Source organism: Pristis pectinata, chromosome 18 (genome assembly GCF_009764475.1).
Source record: "Pristis pectinata isolate sPriPec2 chromosome 18, sPriPec2.1.pri, whole genome shotgun sequence".
In the NCBI taxonomy this organism is placed as follows: Eukaryota; Metazoa; Chordata; class Chondrichthyes; order Rhinopristiformes; family Pristidae; genus Pristis; species Pristis pectinata.
The window spans coordinates 29,701,762-29,720,543 of NC_067422.1; the positions used below are offsets into that span (position 1 = coordinate 29,701,762).

An 18,782-nucleotide genomic window follows, 5' to 3' on the forward strand; every position below is an offset into this window, starting at 1 on the left:
CCCTGTGGCCGTTCCCTTCAATAACAAGTACATCATTTTGGATACTGTTGGGGATGGGGGACAACCTACCATGGGAAAGCCACAACGGCCCGGCCTCTGGCACTGAGTCTGACTCTGTGGCACAGAAGGGAAGGGGGAGAAGAGGATTGCGGTAGTGACAGGGGATTCATTGGTTAGGAGAACAGACAGGAGATTTTGTGCATGAGAACGAGACTCCCAGATGGTATGTTGCCTCCCAGGTGCCAGGGTCAGAGACGTCTCGGATCAAGTCCACAGCTTTCTTAAGGGGGAGGGAGAGCAGCCAGAGGTCATGGTACACATTGGTACCGACGACATAGATAGGAAGAGGAATGAGGTCCTGAAGAGGAAATATAGGGAGTTAGGAAGGAAACTAAACAGCAGGACCTCAAGGGTGGTAACCTCTGGATTGCTGCCTGTGCCACACACCAGTGAGGGTAAGAATAGGAAGATATGGTAGACGAATATGTGGCTGAAGAGTTGGTGCAAAGAGACATGGCTGTCACCAGGGCAGGAATGGATACTGAATATTCCCGGATCTTAGTGTTTTAAAAGGGATTGGGAGGGGAGGAGAAGAGGAGGAGGGGTGGCGTTACTAGTCCGGGATACTACTACAGCTGCAGAAAGGGTGGATAATGTAGTAGGATCCTCTCTAGAGTCAGTATGGGTGGAAGTTAGGAGCAAGAAAGAAGCAGTTACTCTACTGGGAGTATTCTATAGGCCCCCTGGTAGCAGCAAGGATACTGAGGAGCAGATCAGGAGGCAGATTTTGGAAAGGTGCAAAAATAACAGTGTTGTTATCATGGGAGACTTCAACTTCCAAAATATTGATTAGCACCTGCTTAGTACCAAAGGTTTAGATGGGGCAGAGTTTGTTAAATGTGACCAGGACAGATTCCTGTCATAGTATGTTGACAGGCCGACCAGAGGGAATGCCATATTAGATCTAGTATTAGGTAATGAACCAGGTCAGGTGACAGATCTCTCAGTGGGTGAGCATTTGGGGGACAGTGACCACTGCTCCCTAACATTTAGCATTGTCATGGACAAGGATAGGAGCAAAGAGGACAGGAAAATATTTGATTAGGGAAGGACAAATTATGAGGCTGTAAGGCTAGAACTTGCAAGTGTGAACTGGGATGACATTTTTGAAGGGAAATGTACTGTAGAGATGTGGTCATTGTTCAGGGATCTCTTGCAGGATGTTAGGGATAAATTTGTCCCGGTGAGGCAGAGAAAGAATGGCAGGGTGAAGGAACCATGGTTGACAAGAGAGGTGGAACATCTAGTTAGGAGGAAGAAGGCAGCATACATAAGGTTTAGGTAGCAAGGATCAGATAGGGCTCATAAGGAATATAGAGTAGCAAGGAAGGAACTTAAGAAGGGGCTTAGGAGAGCAAGAAGGGAACATGAAAAGGCCTTGGTAAGTAGGGTTAAGGAAAACCCCAAGGCATTTTTCACTTATGTGAAGAGCAGAAGGAGGACGGGAGTAAAAGTAGGACCGATTAGGGATAAAGGTGGGAAGATGTGCCTGGAAGCTGTGCAAGTGGGTGAGGTCCTCAATGAATACTTTTCTTCAGTATTCACCAAGGAGAGGAGCCTTGATGACACTGAGGACAGTGTTGGTAAGGTTAATGTTCTAGAGCATGTTGATATCAAGAGAGAGGATGTGTTGGAGCTGTTAGAAAATATTAAGTCCCCGGGGCCTGACAGAATATTCCCCAGGCTGCTCCACGAGGTGAGGGAGGAGATTGCAGTCCTTTGGTTAAGATCTCTGAGTCCTCGTTGTTCACAGGAATGGTACCAGAGAATTGGAGGGTGGCAAATGTTGTCCCCTTATTCAAAAAAGGTAGTAGGGATAGTCCAGGGAATTACAGACCAGTGGGCCTTATGTCTGTGGTGGGCAAGCTGTTGGAAAGGATTCTTAGAGATAGGATCTATGGGTATTTAAAGAATCATGGTCTGATCAGGGACAGCCAGCATGGTTTTGTGAAGGGCAGATCATGTTTCACAAGTCTGATAGTGTTCTTTGACGAGGTGACCAGACAGGTTGATGAGAATAGTGTAGTAGATGTGGTCTACATGGATTTTAGTAAGGCATTTGACAAGGTTCCACATGGTAGGCTTCTTCAGAAGGTCAAAAGGCATGGGATCCAGGGAAGCTTGGCCGTGTGGATTCAGAATTGGCTAGCCTGCAGAAAGCAGAGGGTTGTGGTGGAGGGAGTGCATTTCGATTGGAGGGCTGTGACTAGCGGTGTCCCACAAGGATCGGTTCTGGGACCTCTGCTTTTCATGATTTTTATTAATGACTTGGATGAGGGGGTAGAAGGGTGGGTTGGCAAGTTTGCAGATGACACAAAGGTTGGTGGTGTTGTGGATGGTGTAAAGGATTGTCAAAGATTGCAGAAGGACATTGATAGGATGCAGAGCTGGGCTGAGAAGTGGCAGATTGAGTTCAATCTGGAGAAGTGTGAGGTGGTACACTTTGGAAGGACAAACTCCAAGGCAGAATACAGAGTTAATGGCAGGATTCTTGGTAGTGTGGAGGAGCCATACCCCCAGATCCCTGAAAGTTGCCTCACAGGTGGATGGTGTAGTTAAGAAAGCTTACGGGGTGTTAACTTCATAAGTCGAGGGATCGAGTTTAAGAGCCGCGAGGTAATGATGCAGCTCTATAAAACTCTGGTTAGACCACACTTAGAGTTCTGTGTCCAGTTCTGGTCACCTCATTATAGGAAGGATGTGGAAGCATTGGAAAGGGTGCAGAGGAGATTTACCAGGATGCTGCCTGGTTTAGAGAGTATGCATTATGAGGAGAGACTAAGGGAGCTAGGGCTTTACTCTTTGTAGAAAAGGAGGATGAGAGGAGACATGATAGTGGTGTACAAAATATTAAGAGGAATAGATAGAGTGGACAGCCAGCACATCTTTCCCGGGGCACCAATGCTCAATACAAGAGGGCATGGCTTTAAAGTAACGGGTGGGAAGTTCAAGGGAGATATCAGAGGGAGGTTTTTTACCTAGAGAGCGGATGAGGCATGGAATGCGCTGCCTGGGGTGGTGATGGAGGCAGGTACATTGGTCAAATTCAAGAGATTACTAAATAAGCATATGGAGGAATTTAAAATAGGGGGATATGTGGGAGGAAGGGATTAGATAGTCTTAGGCAAGGTTTAGAGGTCGGCACAACATTGTGGGCCAAAGGGCCTGTATTGTGCTGTATTGTTCTATGTTCTATGTTTCAGATTTGTGGATCACTGGGATCTCTTCTGGGGAAGGTATGACCTGTACAAAAGAGGCGGGTTACACCTGAACTCGAGAGGGACCAATGTCCTTGCAGGCAGGTTTGCTAGAACTGTTAGGAAGGGTTTAAACTAGGTTGGCAGGGGGAATGGGAACTTGAGTGTTAGGTCAGATGATGGAGCAGTTGGTATAAAGGTAGACGCATTATGCAGAGAGACTGTGAGGAAGGATAGACAGTGGATAGGTCATAAACACAGTTAGTTGGGTGGGTTGAAATGTATTTACTTTTGTGTGAGAAGTATTAAGAATAAGGGTGATGAACACAGGGCAAGGATCAGTACGTGGAATTACGATGCTGTGGCCATTACAGAGACTTAGCTGTCACAAGGGCAGGATTGGCTGCTTGATGTTCTGGGGTTTAGTTGTTTCAAAAGGGATAGGAAAGGAGGTAAGAGCGAGGGGGGGAGTGGCATTGCTAATCAGGGATAGTATCACAGCTGCATAAAGGGAGGACGTCGTGGAGGGATCGTCTGCTGAGTTGGTGTGGGTGGAAGTAAGAAACAGAAAGAGAGCAATCACTCTATTGGGAATATTCTAGTGCAAAAGGTTTAGATGGGGCAGAGTTTGTTAGGTGTGTCCAGGAAGGATTCCGAACAAAGTATGTGAACAGGCCGACTAAAGGAGAGGTCATGCTGGATCTAGTAGTGGGCAATGAACCTGGTCAGGTGACAGACCTCTCGGTGGGTGAGCATTTCAGAGAAAGTAACCACAACTTACTGACCTTTCGCATAACCATGGATAGGGACAGGAGCAGACGATATGGGGAAGTATTTAATTGAGGGAGGGCTAATTATGACAGTGTTAGGCAGGATCTTGAGAGCGTAAATTGGGAACAAATGTTCTCAGGGAAATGCACAGAAGAAATGTGGACGCTGTTTAGGGAACACTTGAATGGGGTTCTGGATAGGTTCGTCCCAGTGAGACAGGGAAAGGATGGTACGGTAAAGGAACAATGGTTGACAAGAGAGGTGAATTATTTAGTCAAGAGGAAGAAGGAAGCATACTTAAGCTTTAGGAAGCAGAGGCAGGCCTCTTGAGAATTATAAGGTTGCCAGGAAGGAGCTTAAGAAGGGACTTAGGATAGCGAGAAGGGGACATGAGAAGGTCTTGGGAAGTAGAATAAAGGAAAATCCCAAGGCATTCTCCATGTATGTGCAGAACAGGAGGATGACTAGAGTGAGGGTAGGACCGCTCAGAGATAAAGGGGGAAACATGTGCCTGGAAGCAGAGGAGGTAGGGAAGGTCCTTAATGAATACTTTGCTTCATTGTTCACAAGCAAGAGGGACTTTGATGAATACGAGGTCAGCGTAGAACAGGCTAATGTGCTGGAGCATCTTGAGGTTAAGAAAGAGGTAGCGTTGGGGTTTCTGAAAAACATTAGGATAGATAAATCCCCGGGACTGGATGGGATATACTCCAGGTTACTACGGGAGGCGAGAGAAGAGATTGCTGGGATGTTGATAATGATATTTGCATCCTCCCTGGCCAAAGGAATGGTACCAGAGGATTGGAGGATAGCTAATGTTGTTCAAGATAATAGGGATAATCCTGGGAATTATAGACCAGTGAGTATTACATCAGTGGTGGGCAAGCTATTGGAGAGGATTCTTAGGGACAGGATTTACGAGCATTTGGAGAAGCGTAGTCTTATTAGGGATAGTCAGCATGGCTTTGCGTGAGGGGCAGGTCGGGCCTCGTGAGCCTAATTGAGTTTTTCGAGGAGGTGACTAAACAAATAAATGAAGATAGAGCGGTGGATATCCCTCTATGCCTTTCCTGTCCAAATGCCTTTTAAATGTTGTAATAGTATCTGCCTTCACTACCTCCTCTGGCAGCTCGTTCCAAATGTTCACCATATTCTATGTGAAAAACGTACCCCTCCGATTTCCTTTAAATTTCTCCCCTCTCACCTTAAACCTGTGCCCTCTATTTCTCGTCTCCTCTACCCTGGGAAAAGATTCTGACCATCTATCTGATCTATGCCCCTCATAATTTTCTAAACCTCTTTAAGGTAACCCCTCGGCATCCGACTTCCCACTGAGAATTAACCCAGCCTATGCAATCTCTCCTTATAACTACGACTCTCCATTCCAGGCAACATACTGGTGAATCCTTCCTGCACTCTCACTATTGCTACCACATCCTTCCTGTACTGTGGCGACTAGAACTGTATACAATCTTCCAAGTGCAGTCTAACCAAAGCTTTGTGAAACTACAACATGATATCCTAACCCTTTCTCACCAGGCCCTGACCACTGACGCATTTCCATTTGTGAAGAATCCTAGTTTTCCACTCGAGCTGTTCCAGCAGCACCCAGTCCTGGGTTCCTGAATGGTCCATAAAAGGGCAGGTCTACTGCTAATCCAGGGAACGGTTGACCCAGGGAACGGCTGGCCACTTGCTCTTGGCCCTCACAGTTTCTTCTAAATAGAAGTCAGCTCAGTTATACAACTAAAATCCTCCAAGGTACAATCTGACCACTGTAAATCTGACTCTACCCGCAGCCGACGCAACCATCCTCATAAATATAACAATCTCAAACATATCATTCTTAAGGATCTAAAAGATTAAACACCAAACCTCAATGAACAGAGGATACATGCAGCATTACGAAACAAACCATCCCGACCTTATAAAGCCACTGAGATGGGTTGGCATGGTCCCACCCAGCTAGAGGCGAACCCTATTGTTTTATCAGAACATACCTGACCTGAACACAAAACATATCATCAAGTCCCACAAAGGCAGCCAGCTTCTACTTTCACAGCTGCTAAACTCTTACTGAAATTGGATGTTTGTGACTCATAAGCTGTCAAAAAGTGGGAAGAAATAAAAAATAAAAATACTAAACTAAAATATTTTTAAAAAGTTATAAAGATTAAAAATACTGATACGCACTTTAAACAATTGAATGCATTTAGACTACGTAAATTAAATCAACTGAAATAACCAGCTCTACTTACCATTCTCCCAGCCATTGTTTCTTCTCATTGATTTCACTGGGGCTACTGAATTTGCATTAAGTTTACTTTGGCACGGGCTCAGCAGGCACATTTCCCAGCCTGAGAGCTCGGGAACCTGTGGAAATCTGCTGAGGCCGATGCTCTCCATGGGGAGTCCACTGACAGAGCGCAGGGGCAGCCAGAACTCAGGACGCGTGGTGGGAGATGCTGCTATTGCCTGAAGCCAGCACCAGTGATAGACTTCCAGACTTCCACAAGAAAACTTGAATAAGTCCAACAGAAGCATTGTTACCCAGGCAGATGTTCTGCCCCATTCAGTTGTACTACCCAATTTTTTTTAAGGTATCAACTAAATCCTGACATCACTTGGGCAAGGAACCACTATTTATGTCAATCCTGATTCCGAATATCAAAGTAACAGTAAACATATAATCCACTGCTTGGTTTTAACCTAGTTACTAAATCCTGTTTCCCAACCAAACATAAAAGAAACTCCAAAAATTTCACATTTCTGCCAAGTAATTCACAGCTCTAGTAACTCATAGCAACAAAAATTCTAAATTCAAAGCTGCTTCACTTAGTTTTCTTACAATTCAATTATCTTGTATTATATTTCCACTTTATGGTTTTATAAACACTGCTTAATTCAAATGATAATTCCATGTGTGTAATACATAAACACTTTACACGCTGTGTTTGCCCTACCTCAGTTGCACTGTCGTTAACAACCATCCCAAAATATGTCTTTATCATGACTTTATTATGAAAACAATGTAACATGCAATGTATTTGTTTTCATAGTATCTGCCCTCAACTTCACATTTAATTTGTTACCAGACTTTCACCAATTTATTCATTTTTTACAGTCATAGAAATGTACAGTACAGAAACAGGCCCATATGCCCCACCTCATCCATGCCGACCGTGATGCCTACCTGTATTTGCCACTTGCCTGTGTAAGGACCTTTATGATACTGTGATAATTCTGGAAGTTCATCCGACTAATGCAAGGTATCTTTCAAAACATGGACGTGTAGTAATCCATTTATGTATGGAAACGTGGGCTAAAACAAAGGGGCATCCATGTCAGTTTGTCTATTTGCCCCTGGAGAAAGATTGCTGCTGTCTACCTCATGCAAGCATCCATGCACATTAGCAGTGTGGCGAGTGATCTTTTTCTGCATTCCCAATATTGACTGTGAACAAATCTGGGAGTCATTTGTGGTACAGTAAACAAACTTACACTATTTGATGGAAAGTCATGACTTCTTAAAGTGATGCTGCAGGTTACTGGAAACTTGCATTACCTGCCTGGAATGGTGGCAAGACTGCCAGCTAGCTTTTCCAATTAAGACTCTTGGAGAGATTAGCATACTCAAGGCCCAAAAAAAAGCTCAATAGGCATCACCCCAATAAGCAACAAATCTGTTCTTCATTACAATCACCTGTATTATGAAGATCTACTCAAATAAACATCCTGACAAAAACATACGTCTCTGGTGTAGCACGTGACTGAGTGCTTCCTACTGTAAAGATCCGCCTTCCTGTACGTGACCAACACTGTTTCCTTGCTGCATATGTGTGGACCAATTTGATAGCAGAGACATCAAACATAAATGACATCACTTCTGTGTGCCATACGGTTTGGGTGTATGGACACTATATGCATAGAACCATGAAGCCAATGGCTTCATTATATACCGTGCACATTGTAAGATACAGATTACCTTTAATGATCGATTTTATGCCACAATTCATTTCCATAGCACTTAAAAAAAATGCAATGCAGAATTCCTCGGGCAATGTCAGCAAACTGACAGGCATTTTGCCATAAATCAAAGAACTGTAAAGCTCAAGGTCATACAGATGATGAATAATTTAGTGATGTGAACTTGGAAGTTATCACCTGATACTGGCTTCTACTCCATATCACAATATCATGTTCTTGTGCCATCAGCATCAAGTTATAATGCTACAAGGTTTACAGGGCTACTTCAGTGAAAACCAAAAAGGATGGGAGCAATCATATTGTGAGTCTTTTAATCCATTGCTACAAACACGAAGTGAGAAAATTCACATGTAATTTTTTTTCCTAATTACAAGGCAAATGCAGGTTTCAATGTTGTGAAAGCATTGGAAGGGGAACATACAACCCATCAAACAGCAATGATTTGTGCTGTCTCAAACATTTTCAAGTAGACTTATCCAACACAGTTTTGTGTTGTCCCTTTAAAAATGACTTGTGCAACATTTTTCACATGAAAGACTCAACTGCAAAAGTGTGAATATAATTCAAGACTTTCAGACAAATACTTGAATGATTAGACATGTCAAACATTTTTGTTCTCCAGATCACCACTACTTGCTTCTTTTAATTTCTTCTTATCTCTTTCACCTTTCATTTTCACACTTCAATAGCTTTCTTTTACCCTTAGCTCTCCATTCCTAGCATTGCAGAGATGTTGCCATGGAAACAACCAAAGTCTTTCTCTAAGGCACCAATTTTAAGAAAACATCTTTTTAATAAGCACACCCACTACCAATAATTAACTGCCACACATCATCTTAATCACACCTACAAGTTCAATGATTTTGGCAAATACATATTTCAAATACTTTCCATAATTTTCACTCTAAATTTGGAATGATGGAGATTACAGCACAGCAGTCAATTGGAATTTGCATTTGTGCTGGTGCTAGTTCGTCAGTTAGAACCATCGACTTTAATCCAACCATCTCTGACCTTTGCTTTAATCATACATGGCATGAGGGCACAGGTAACAAGCCAATATTTAATGCCCATCCATGGCAGACACCTTCTTGAACCACAGCTTGTAGACAGGAGGTTCCAGTGACAATGATGAAACAGTGATATATTCCCACATCACAATGGTGGAAAGCTTGGAGGGGTAATAGCAGGGTGTAGCGATTCCATGCACCTTTTGCTCCTATCTTTCTGGTAGAGATCATGGCTTTAAAGGTATTATTGAAAAAGCCTTTTAGAGGAACGGAGTTGACGACATAATATTGCTCTGTTTCTACTGAGAAATTTTTTTTTGAACTTTTTTCTTTAGCTTAGTTTGGTTTGATATATTGTTTATAATTTTTCTTATTGTTTTGGGGATTTTTTTTCTTTCTTTCATATTTCATAATAAATCTTTTTCTTTTACATTATATTCATTCACTAACAGATTGTTGGATCTACAGATTTTTTTATACTTTATTGTTCTTTATGATTATCCATGTCACGATTGTTCTCCTGATCTCTTTGTATTACATGTATAAACATCGCTATATTAATCTGTATTAATTTGAAAACGAATAAAAAGATTGGAAAAGAAAGAAAAAGCCTTGACAACTTGCTGCAATGAACTTTGTTGACAGTACATACTGCAGTCATGCTTTGCAAATAGTGAAGGGACCGACTATTTTCATAGTAGAAAAGGCTTCTAATAAAGTGGGCTACATTAACCTAGATGGTGAATATAGTTCCCTCTTATTTCCCTGTATCTTTTAATATTATTTGTTTTCAAACAACCATTTCCACTCTAGATGTACTAAAGTCCAGAAGGTAAGAAAAACACAGGTTAAAATGGACTCTAATAAGTTGATAAGGCACAATAACAATCAAGGAAGGAAACAGGAGAGTGATAGTAAAAGCAACAGGGTAATTAACCAGAATAGGCAATACCAGAAGGTAGAAAATTAATGAATTATGAGAATGAAAATTATGAAAGATCAATTTGAACAACATCAAGCCAAGGTTCTTAACAAATCACACTGCAGTAAAACTCTGTTAATCCTGCCCGCTTGGGTCTTTGGTGGTGCTAGACTGGCAGATTTTCCAGACTGTTGGATGCTACTCCTCTTAATAGTCTAACACACTTTTCATTCACCATTTTAAGATGTTACACAGTAGTGTAATAAATTTTCCAGAAAACTCAGTGAGATTTAAGGGGATGTGGGAACCAGGGCCCAAGAGAGTTTCAAGAGAGCAAGGGAACTGGGGCTCCAATGAATTTCAAGCGAGTGTGAGAACTAGGGTCCTGGTGAGTTTCAAGCGGGTGTGAGAACCAAGGTCCCAGAGAGTTTCAAGGGAGCATGAGAACCAGGGCACTCGTGTGGTAAAGGAACTGCAGAAACCAGCGTCCTGATGTGTTAAAGGGAATGCAGAATCAGCATCCAGTGAGCCAGACGCTGAACAATTGGGATTTTCAAACAATCGGATAGTGGATAACCATAGTGTTACTATACAAGGAAATTATTGTCAAAAGATTCAAGAGAGCTGTTTAATTAAAAGTGACTTCTCTCAATTTTTTTTAACATGGAATGTTGATGATTTTTACTACTATCTTTCTTTTCTTCGAATATCCTTCTGTTTATAGTAAAAAAAATTTATTGAGTGTACATCCTCCAAATCAACATTTCAATCATGCTGCTGGCAAAAACTATTTCAACATTAATTACTAATCAAAGGATATCTAATCAAAGATTCATCAAACAGATAGCAAAACATTCATACAAATTTATTTGGAAGACATTGGACGAAAGATAATAAGAATGCTGAAAATGTTAATTTGAAATGCCTGACTGCAGGAATGCTGCACCTCTGTAATACATCTTCACATTTAATAAGATCCTAAAACTTTAACACGTAACAATTAGAACTAAAATTGCCGAAAAGGTGCAAGAAAATGCATATGCACAGAGTTCCAACTATAGTTTCATTCAAGTGAAGATGGCCAAGGAGATATTGTTAACATTTGGTGGCAGTGTTAAAGGGTTGACATTAGGTCAACTACTTTTTACCCTCTGCCTGATTGTATTGTTAGCAATAGAAAGGAAAATCAAGTGAGGTGTTCACTGGACAGCATTTTAAAATCATGTAGAAGCAAAATTCTCCCTGTACTGAAAATCCAAAATAAAAGCAGAAAGTGATGAAATTACTCAGTACGTCAGATAACAATCCAGGTTAATGACTTCATCAGAAGCCTTTTACTTGCTGACAGCCAGCAAACATGTCAATGCACTTGATCACTGGATTCCTGGTGAGAATACCTAGCATCTAAATTGGAAAATCTCATGCCAAGGGATTAGAGAGACACAAAACTGGCTAAGGGATGGAAAACAAAGAGTAGAGGTAAAGATTCTCTTTTCAAACAGAAAGGAAACATGCCATCAAATGTTTCGCCGGTCGCTCTCAGGATCTTCACATTCTATAGTTATACGTGAATGGTCCAGACTTGAGGCATAGTTTCAAAGTGTGAAGAACATACAAAATTCAGAAATGTAGCAATCAGCGAGGAGAGCGGTAAAAGACATCAGGAAAACACACAGGTTGGTAAAATGGCAGATGAAATTTAACACAGAGGAGTGTGAAGCCGTTCATTTTGGTATGAAGAGTGAAGAACAATTATACAAATACATTAGTATAATTGGGTGCAGAAATGGAGGCCAGAGGAAGTACATACAGAAGTCTTTGAAGATTTTAGGATCAGTTGAGAAGGCTGCTATAAAAGAGCCTTGTTTTCATATATAAAGATTACAAGAGGTTCCACCACATACTAAATAGGGTATCAAAGTCAGGGTGCAGAGAAGTTTACTGGAATGAAAGCTGGAAATTTAGTCATTTGGAGATAATGGAGGAACTGGGATTGTGCTCACGTGAGCAGTGGAGATTCAGGAGAGATTTGATAGTGTGTTCAAAAGACTATGAGTCAATAGAGTATGTAAAGAGATGCCATTTCCAGCAACAGAATGGTTAATACCCAGAGGATACAGACTTAAGATAATTGGTAAGAGATCAGTAGCAGCTGGATTGAAAAATAATGTTTATACAGCAAGTTATTATGTCCTGTACTGAACTAGCTGCAGTTGTGATGGAAACAAATGGGGGAATTGGATCAGTTCTTGAAGGGAAAAAGATGCAGGTTTGTGAGGGAAAGCCGTAGACAGGAATTAATTGAATGACCTCATTCTGTCCTGTTTCGTTCTAACCTGCTTTATCTACATCACTTTGGGCCCTTTATGTACATCACTTCTGCTTCACAATTTGTTGTGGTATCTTGTCTGAAGCTCATGTTATAATTAGATACAACAGAATTTTAAGTAGCATGTTAATGATAAGGTAACACAGACTAATCCTGTGCACTCTTATTAGTGTAATCATATGCAGGCTGTAATTATTGGATTCAAGGTCTGCTTCTTTTGCTTTTAAAAGGAACTTTGGGACATTTTAGTATGTGTAGGGTGCTATACAAATTTCTTGTTGTCATTCTAGTATAACATGCAAAACCAAAATATAGAAATCCAGAGTTTAACAATATAATAAACACTTATGGGAATTGAGTGTCAAAGTCTCCTTTCCCTTTAGGACATACATTATAATTCACTCTGCTCTTGATGGTATGAATATCTCTCCTCTCCAGCTGACTAAGAATTGGGGAAGCCACCCATGCAATAATTTCCTCAGGCTATGGGTTAAGCAGTATGGTTAACAAGAAAAAAAAGCCAAGAATTCAGGATGAATTGGAAGTCTTACAAATAGACATTTAGATAAAAGAAAAACAAGACTTGCATTTACATTTTTCAAGGACATTCTGGTCCTTTACAACCAATTAAATTATTCTGAAGTGCAATTACTGTTTGTAATATGGGAAACATGAAAGCTAATTTGCACACAGAAAGCTCCCACAAATAACAATGTAATAGTGGGATGATCATCTATTTATGTGATGTTGGATAAGGAGGCTGTGCTATCGCAGCTGAGATATGCAAACACAGAGAGATACACAGGCAACACTTTTTGACCTGTCCTTAATTCAAGAATAGAGTCTTGCAGAGGTGGACAACCAAGCTTTGCATTGTTCTCATAAATATATGATGGGCATGAGAAGTCAAAGGACAAAACAGCCTGCTTGATCAGACCAACTGGCTGTAGAGTGTTAAATGAGGTGAAATTTACAACACTTGGAAGATGAGTGGCTGGAGAGAGAACTCTTAAAATAATCATATGTGGAGGTCTCATTATTCATGAAAATCCATGGAACAGCCTGTATGACTTAGGTGATAACAGACAGCAGACCATGAAAGACCAGGCCTGGCAAGAATGGATCCATAAAATGCATAAAAGTAAAATAAGCTTTAAATATCTTCCAATAAAATAATAAATCATAAATTAGATTTTTATACACAAAATTATGATTTCTAAACAGATACTATTAGATTGGCCTAAAGATCAAAGTAAAAACAGCAGTGGTTAAATCACAATTACATTTATGCCCACCCCTCCTATAATTCCACACCCACCAAAACAGATAAGATTTTGCATGTTCCAAAGACATAATCTTCATCTCTCTCTCTCTATTGTGGATGTCTTGGTCAATCCCACATTGATAAATTATTGGAACTTTGTATACCCATGTCTCTTCCTCACTTTATTTAAGAACAAAAATATTTTATACCAGTCCCTATGATTAAGTAACAACATATTTCTCCTTTTATCAATAAGCAGTCCTCTGGCCAGACTACATTGTGGTAGCCAACAATCAATTACAGTCTGTCACCTCTCCCTGTTGTTCTGGCATTAATTCCTCAATAAAGCTGACCTACAGTTCAGTCAGAGTCAGATGAATGCCAAGTTGTGGTCACTGACATGTACTTAAAGAAAGTTGCACCATCTCATAAAGGTTCATACTTCAGCAAAGGTGTGTGGCACTTGTTGCCAGACCTTTGTTGTTATTTTTATTCTGTCCCCATGACAGATATTCATAACAGATAAGAAACATCTTCCCAATCAATGAAAGACCAGGCAACATAGCATCATTCAGTATCATAGAGCACGTTCTAAAAACCTCTGTTTATTTAGATCATGGTTAATTCAAAATCGTTGCTAATATCTGAGAGGTTCTCCATCAGGAAGCCAGTCCACATTATAAAACCAGACTCCTGGGCCTAATTTTCATGTCCAATGTTGGACCCGAGGGTAGAAATTAACAAAGCTCTCTCAGTAGAAGTCAAGAGCAAGCATTATAGACAATATGATTATCAAACAAATATGCAAGTGACAGATTATCAATACTGCTTCAACCTTTATTTTTATTATAATGACAGATGGTTCAAGCTAAAGCTTCCAAAACTTTTTTTTCAGTCAGAATATTACTTGCACAATGGGCAGATGGTTTTATTCAATAGTGGCTCAATGTTTATTCCCAATGGAAAAGCAAAAACTGCACATGCTGGAAATGTGAAATAAAAGCATTAAATGCTTGAAGTACTCGGCAGGTCAGACAGCATCTGTCAGGGGAAGAAAGGGTAATGTTTCACAATGATGTACCTTCATCGGAATCAGATGTAGTAGAAATCAGACATATTTTACTTTTCAGAGAAGGGGGAAAGGTGGGGAGAACAAACGGAATGTCCGTGATGGGATGAAGGTGGAGACTGAATGACACAATTTTTAGTGGTGCCAATGAGAAAGGGTGAAGGTTTGTTCATTCCACTTGCTCCCTCCAGAGGGGATTCATAAGATGAAGAGTTAGAATAGAGGAAATAGAAAATACAACAGTGTTGGATCTGCAAGATGCAGAACTCTCCAGATGCCGGAAATCTAAATAAAACAAAAATGCTGGAAATACTCATCAGATCAGGCAGCATGTGTGGAGGGGAGAGAAATGAAGTTAACCTTGCAGGTTGAAACATATTGAAAAGGTTGTTTATCAGCAATTGTTGAATTCAATGTTAGGAGGCTCTTTAACAATGTTTGTTCAATTTCCCACACTTCTGCTCTCAACACTTCTCCTTCCAGCCAGAAAAAGGATAGGGGTCACCTTGTCTTCACTTTTCACTCCCACCACCCTCCACATTCAATGAACTTCCACCACTTCTAACATGTTGCCACCACATACATATTCCCTCCCTCCTATTTCAACATCATGAAAGGACAATTCTTGGTTCACTCTTTCACTTCCACCAACATCCATTCCCCATGACACAACAACTTCCCATGCAACTGCAGTAGATGGAACACCTGCCTTTTGACCTCTTCCCTTCTCATCACCAGAGACCCAAACACTCTCCACCTTCCAGGTGAAACAGTGATTCATTCGTATTTTTTTTCCAATTTAATATATTGTATTTGGTGCTCACAATGTGTTCTCCTTCGTATTAATAAAAGCAAATGAACACCTCCATTTGTTTCACAAGAATAACTCAAACATCCACTTGCTTGTTATTTTAATTCTCTATTCCACTCTCACTCCATTCTCTTAGTTTTGACCTCAGGATGCAACATTGAATTTAACAATTTCTGCCTTTCTGATTTGTATTATAACTGGCAAAAGATCGAGACACAAGAGAGAACGCAGATGCTGGAAATCTGAAGCAATACACACAAAATGCTGGAGGAACTCAGCAGGTCAGGCAGCATCTTTGTAGGTAAATGAACAGTTGACATTTCGGGTCAAGATCCTTCATCAGGCCTCATGAGGGGCAAAGATAGGATGAATGGTCACAATCTTTCCCTCCCCCCCCCACCCCCCTCAGAGTAGGGGAATCTAAAACTAGAGGCATTAGTTTAATGTGAGGGGGGAAAGATTTAAAAGGGAACTGAGGGGCAACTTTTGCCACATAGAGAGTGGTGCATAAATGGAACGAGCTGCCAGAGGAAGTGGTGGAGCTGGGTACAATTACAACGTTTAAAATAAATTAGACAGGTACATGGATAGGAAAGGTTTAGAGGGATATGGGCCAAACACAGGGAAATGGGACTAGCTCAATTAGACAACTTTGTCGGCATGGACAAATGGGGCCGAAGGGCCTGTTTCTGTGCTGTATAACTCCATTGAACCATAGAACACTACAGCACAGAAAACAGGCCATTCGGTCCTTCTAGTCTGTCCCGAAACTTTATTCCTCTAGCCCCATTGACCTGCATTCGGTCCATTACCCTTCAGACCTCTCCCATCCATATATCTATCCAATTTATTCTTAAAACTTAAGAGTGAGCCCCGCATTTACCACGTCAGATGGCAGCTTGTTCCACACTCCCACCACTCTCTGAATGAAGTTCCCTCTAATGTTCCCCCAAAACCTTTCCTCTTTCGCCCTAAAGCCATGTCCTCTCATACTTATCTCTCCTAATCTAGGTGGAAAGCACCTACTCGCATTTACTCTGTCTATACCCCTCATAATTTTGTAAACCTTTATCAAATCTCCGCTCATTCTTCTACGCTCCAAGGAACAAAGTCCTAACCTGTTCAATCTTTCCCTGTAACTCAACTCCTGAAGACCCGGCAACATTCTAGTAAATCTCCTCTGCACTCTTTCAATCTTACTGATATCCTTCCTATAGTTAGGTGACCAGAACTGCACACAATACTCTAAATCTGGCCTCACCAGTGACTTATACAACCTTACCATAACATCCCCACTCCTATACTCAATACTTTGATTTATGAATGCCAGGATGCCAAAAGCCTTCTTTACAACCCTGTCTACCTGTGACGTCACTTTCAGGGAATTATGTATCTGAACTCCCAGATCCCTTTGTTCCTCCACACTCCTCAGTGCCCTACCATTTACTGTGTATGTCCTACCTTGATTTGTCCTTCCAAAATGCAACACCTCACACTTGTCTGCATTAAATTCCATCTGCCATTTTCTAGCCCATTCTTCCAGTTGGTCCAGATCCCTCTGCAAACTTTGAAAGCCTTCCTCGCTGTCCACAACGCCTCCAATCTTAGTGTCATCAGCAAACTTGCTGATCCAATTTACCACATTATCATCTAGATCATTGATATAGACAACAAACAACAATGGCCCCAGCACACAGATCCCTGAGGCACACCACTAGTCACAGGCCTCCAGTCTGAGAAACGATCATCCACTACCACTCTCTGTCTTCTCCCACACAGCCAATTTCGAATCCAGTTTACAACCTCTCCATGGATAACTAGTGACTGAACCTTCTGAACTAACCTCCCATGTGTGACTTTGTCAAAAGCCTTACTAAAGTCCATGTAGACAACATCCACAGCCTTTTCTTCATCTACTTTCTTGGTAACCTCCTCAAAAAAACTCTACAAGATTCGTTAAACATGATCTACCACGCACAAAGCCATGCTGACTATCCTTAATCAGCCCTTGGCTGTCCAAATACTTGTACATCCGATCTCTCAGAACACCTTCCAATAATTTACCTACTACTGATGTCAGGTTCACCGGCCTGTAATTACCTGGTTTACATTTAGAGCCTTTTTTAAACAATGGAACAACATAAGCTACCCCTCAGTCCTCCAGCACTGCACCCGTGGCTTAAGGACATTTTAAATATATCTGCCAGGGCCCCTGCAATTTCTACATTAGTCTCTCTCAAGGGCCAAGGAAATATCATGTCGGGCCTGAGGGATTTATCTACCTTTATTCGCTGTAAGGCAGCAAGCACCTCCTCCTCCATGTCTATGACTCTATTTCCAGTAACTTCATTGTTTTGTATCTCACAGTTTCAGCATTGCTTGTTCCCCAACCCCCCCACCACCCCCCTCCTTTGCCATTCAACTCCTTTTCTTTGTGTTTCCTTCAGGTGGTTCAGCTGCAATTAGCAAGCCTTCATCATCTTCTCTCAGCCAGTACCACTAGGACTGGTGTCAATCAGCGTCTCTTGATCTCTACCCTTTAACAGACAGTCCCTCTCTTCTCTCAATCCATCCCCCTTCTCTGCAACTTAAAATGGGTTGGGAGACAATGGCTAACACAAGGGGACATAATTTTAAGGTGATTGGAGGAAGATATAAGGGGGATGTCAGGAGTAAGTTTTTTTTTACACAGAGGGTGGTGGGTACGCGGAATGCACTGCTGGCAGAGGTTGTGGGGGCAGATACATTAGGGACATTTAAGAGACTCTTAGACACACGAATGATAGAGAAATGGGAGGCTATGTGGGAGGGAAGGGTTAGGTAGATCTTAGAGCAGGATAAAATGTCGGCACAACATTGTGGGCCAAAGGGCCTGTTCTGTGCTGTAGTGTTCTATGTTCTACATTTCTACCTCTTCCTAGTTCTGATGAACGGTCATCAACCAGCTACATTAACTTTGTTTTTCTCCACAGATGCTGTCTGACCTGCTGAGGATTTCTTGGATTTGTTTTGTATTTATTACTTATTTCTGGTATTTATTATTGGCATCCATTTTTGAAGGAAGGCCTTAAGTTATAGAATTTGGTTAACTTGATTAATAAAGAATAGTGGACTTTACTGACAAAACTATATTGAGGATGGCATAAGTCAATAAGTCCTGGGAACTTCAAAATGAATTGGATAAGATATTTAACTGGACAGAAAAATGGCATAAAGTGATTATAAAATGTTTAACATTATATATAAAGAGGAAATACAAGATAACACCTAACCAAAGGTATTAGCACAATAAAGAATAAATCTAACAGGTATAATGAGCAATGCTCAATATATCCATTCTCTCCGTTGCACCTGTAAACATA

At 41.1% G+C, this 18,782-nt stretch overlaps 1 protein-coding gene across 1 annotated transcript in view; it reads right to left on the reverse strand.

Moving 5' to 3' along the window:
• LOC127580053 (dynein axonemal heavy chain 9-like) overlaps nucleotides 1-18,782 on the reverse strand; it is a 377,996-nt gene that overhangs the window by 151,265 nt on the left and 207,949 nt on the right. The gene's annotated exons all lie outside the window — the stretch shown is intronic.